The sequence below is a fragment of the Nicotiana sylvestris genome, chromosome 3 (assembly GCF_000393655.2).
Source record: "Nicotiana sylvestris chromosome 3, ASM39365v2, whole genome shotgun sequence".
Taxonomy (NCBI): Eukaryota; Viridiplantae; Streptophyta; class Magnoliopsida; order Solanales; family Solanaceae; genus Nicotiana; species Nicotiana sylvestris.
In genome coordinates, this window is record NC_091059.1 from 69262976 (window position 1) to 69267257 (window position 4282).

Sequence of the window (4282 nt, forward strand, 5' to 3'; positions counted from 1 at the left end):
AATGACTTGAGTTGTGGCTAGTAAGGAATGCTCGGTGCATAGGTCAAGAAGTTGCTTGGTTATATTGGAATGAGGTCACATTCTACAGTGTCGGAGTGCTAATGAAGCATAGGTTGTTTGGTTCGTTTAATCAATCTAACTATGGTTTGAGTAGTGTGGATGCCTCTAGATAATGGTCCTATTGTGTTCAAAATTTTACATGCAATAATTGGAGGCTTTCAAGTTGTACTTATGGATAGAAACTGAGTTTTCCTTGGAAGATGTCAAAACTTGTGGTGTTTTCCATATTAATTGTGGGATTCTATGTATCAGTATCAGGAGGTAACAGATTTAGATCCGCAGGAAGTTCTTCAGACTGAAGTATTTCGAATGTGGTACTTTTGGGAATATTTAAGAGAGAATATCAATTTGAAGATGAATCAGAAGGAAATTTAGATAGATGGGGTAGCTTGATAGTAGACCGAATCGGTATGGTAAGGATATGATTCATTCCTGGTGTGTGTTCGAGGTAATAAGTTCTTTCAGGTATTTTGTGGCGATGCTCTTAGATTTTGATGGCTTGCTTAGCTTGATTGAGTTAGAAGGATTCAGTCCTGACAGGTCTGATTTGTGCAAAGGGAACTCGGAGAGTTCTTGATGGTTTTACCGCGATTTGGAGATGTATATTTTCTATGGGCATGCGTAGCATGGGATGTATAGTGATTTTCTTCTAGATAGGACCAATGGAAAGTTCTTGACTGGTTGAGTACGTAGATGTTTGTGGCTCGGAAGGGATATGAATTTCTCGTGATTATCCTAGAGTGGTACAATTTATACGGTATGTTGGGTAAGACTAAGATTTTCTTGTGTAAGGTCACGGTTCAGATTTGAATGGAAGGTCATAAATTCTTAGGCAGTGCGAGCAGTTTCAGATAATTAGAGAAATGAACTTCAGATGTGTCACAACCCGGCTAGTCGTCTCATGAGTTACCGCTTCGTCTTCCCCCATTTCAGCTTATTTATGTTTCGTTATCCGTGTTTTATGTGATCGGGTTGATTGGTTTGCGGTTGGTGTGACTTTGGTAAGAAATGAGACACTTAGTCTCTTCTAAGAAGGCTTAAGTTGGAAAAAGTCAATTGTATGTTGACTTATGTGTTAGAGGGCTCGGATGTGAGTTCCGATGGTTTGATTAGCTTCGGGAGGTGATTTGTGACTTAGGAGCGCGATCGGAATGGGTTTTGGAGTTGTAGAGAAGATTTAGGCTTGAATTGGCGAAATTGATATTTGGCAATTTCCGGTTGATAGGCGAGATTTTGATATAGGGGTCGGAATGGAATTCTGAGGGTTGCAGTAGCTTCGTTGTGTCATTTGGGATGTGTGTGCAAAATTTCAGGTCATCCGGACTAAATTTGATAGACTTTTTGATCGAAAGCATAATTCAAGAGTTCTTGGAGTTCTTAGGCTTGAATTCGATGTAATTTGATGGTTTTGATGTTGTGTGAGGTGTTTTGAGGATTGGAACGAGTTTGGAGGATGTTTTAGGATGCGTTGGTACTTTTGGTTGAGGTCCCGAGGTGATTTCGGATGGCTAACGGGAAGTTTGGAGTTGAAAAATATAACAGAAAAATGCAGCAGCTGTAGCAGGTCCAAGAGGACTGCAGGGGCGCGGCCGCGGTAGGCGTCGCGCGGACCGCGCGGTGATGCGTACCGTACAAAGACGGAATGCGGCCGCATGAAGACTGGCGCGGACCGCATAAAGTTGTTGTGCGGTCGCATAAATGGGTTTGGCAACTTCTCTGAACTTCACTGACGCGGACCGCGTGACCATAGGGTGCGGTCGCATGAGTGAGATGCGGGCCGCATGAAGTGGGACACGACCGCATGAGTTGACTTGTAGTTTCACAGTCTCTGAACTCGCGCAGACCGAACAAAAACGGGCGCGGCTGCGGTGTGAAGACCTGAAGGGCACTTTATATAAATACGAGGTTTTGGGTTTTATTTGATATTTTGACCTAGAGAGCTCGGATTTTGGCGATTTTTCAAGGGATTTTCAAGAAATTCATCGGGGTAAGTGATTTTAACTAAGATTTGGCTAGGGTACATGAATCTATCATTGAATTCAACATTTGATTCGTGATTTGGGATGGAATTTGGGAAAAAAGTGTGAAAACTTTCAAAAATGTAAAATGATGATTTGAAGGACCAAATGGTATCGGAATTGGATAATATTGGTATGGTTAGACTCGTGAGGGTATGAGGATTCTGAAAATGTAAATTTTACCCGATTCCGAGACGTGGGCCCAGGGCTCAGGTTTTGCTAATTTCGCGATTTTTGATATTTTTTTTTGAATGTTTTCGCTTGGGCTATGTTCCCTTAGCATATTGTGACATATTCGTTCTGATTTTGGATAGATTCGACGTGCGTGGAGGCCAATTTGAGAGGCAAGGGCATAGCGAGCTAGAATTTTGGCCAGTTTGAGGTGAGTAATGATTTTAAATAATGTCCTGAGGGTTTGAAACCCCAGATTTGCACAACGTAGTGCTATACTAAGTTGAGATACACACTGTGTGACGAGCGTGAGGTTCAATGCTATGGGGATTGGGACTTGGTCCATCCTGAATGATATTTTACTACATTTTTGATTGAGACATATACTTTATTGTTGTGAATTGGGCTTGTTGCCATGCTTGGGGCCTTGTGTTGACCTGTAGAACCCTTAGGGGATTTTTGACTGGTTTTCCTCACTTATTTTGTTAAAGAATTTATATCCTCAGTCAAGTTTCCAATTGTTTAAGAATGATATGAACAAATTTTTTGAAATGTTAATCATAAATAGGAAGAGATATGAGGGCTGAGATCCTGACCGTACATTATGCCCGAGAGGCTGTGATTTTTGAATGACAGAGAGGGGTCGAGGACCAAATAGTGAGGATATTTTATATGATATGGATCGGGCTGCACGCCGCAGCAGATATATATATATATATATATATATATATATATATATATATATACACACGTTATGGATCAGGCTGCACGCCACAACAATTACTTATATGGATCGGGCTGCACGCCGCAGCAATTATATAGCGCTTGGGCTGAAAAAGCCCCTCCGGAGTCTGCACACCCCTAGTGAGCGCAATCGACTATTATTTTTATGGATCGGGCTGTACGCCACAGCGATATACGGATCGGGCTGCACGCCGCAACGGTATATATATATTTTGATTCGGTTATCGTGAGAAGTATATGAATTGAGAACTGAGGATAAGAACGAATAAACGAACTGAAATGCTTGAGGAGCTGATTTATACTGATTATATCTGTTTTACCTGGTTTAAAGAATTTCACATGATTTCCTCATTCACTGCTGCTTAAATGATTTTACTGTTTTGATATAGAACTGCTTAGTGCCTTTACGTGATTTCATACTGTCAGCCATTATTTATTGTTATTACTCACTGGGTCGGAGTACTCACATTACTCCCTGCACCATGTGTGCAGGTATAGGTATTCCTGAGGCATAGAGTGAGTTTTCCTGCCATTCTGTCTTCATTGGAGTTATCGAGGTAGTTGCATGGCGTTCGCAGACCCGATTTCTCCTTATATCTCCACTTATCATTCCAAATTTTAGACATATTTCTATATTAGATTGTTGAAACCTTGTATTAGAGGCTCAGACTTGTGACACCGGATCAGTGGGCTGTTTTACAGAGATTTTTTTTGTGAGTATGGTTTCCGCACATTTCATCTGTTAAATTCATACTTCTATTTATATTAAATTGGTATTAAATCTCGAAAATTGGTATTGATTTATAAAGAAAGACATCGTGAGATGTTAGTTGGTCGGGCTTGCCTAGCATTATGTTGGGCGCCATCACGGCCGGGGTTGGGGTCGTGACAAGTTGGTATCAGAGCCTGACGAGGCTAGGATGTTGGGAACAGACTTGGTTCAGGATGCCTTAGAGAAAGTGAAGGCGATTCAGGAAAGACTTCGTACAGCTCAGTCACGTCAGAAGAGCTATGCGGACCGGAAGGTTCGAGATGTATCCTACATGATTGGTGAGAAGGTCTTGCTGAAGATTTCGCCTATGAAGGGTGTTATGAGAGTTGGGAAGAAAGGAAAGTTGAGTCCGCGATTTATTGGGCCGTTCGAGGTGCTTCGGAGGATTGGGGAGTTGGCTTATTAGCTTGCTTTGCCACCCAACTTGTCTAGCGTGCATCCAGTATTTCATGTTTCTATGCTACAGAAGTATATTGGGGATCCGTCTCATGTTTTGGACTTCAGCACGGTTCAGTTG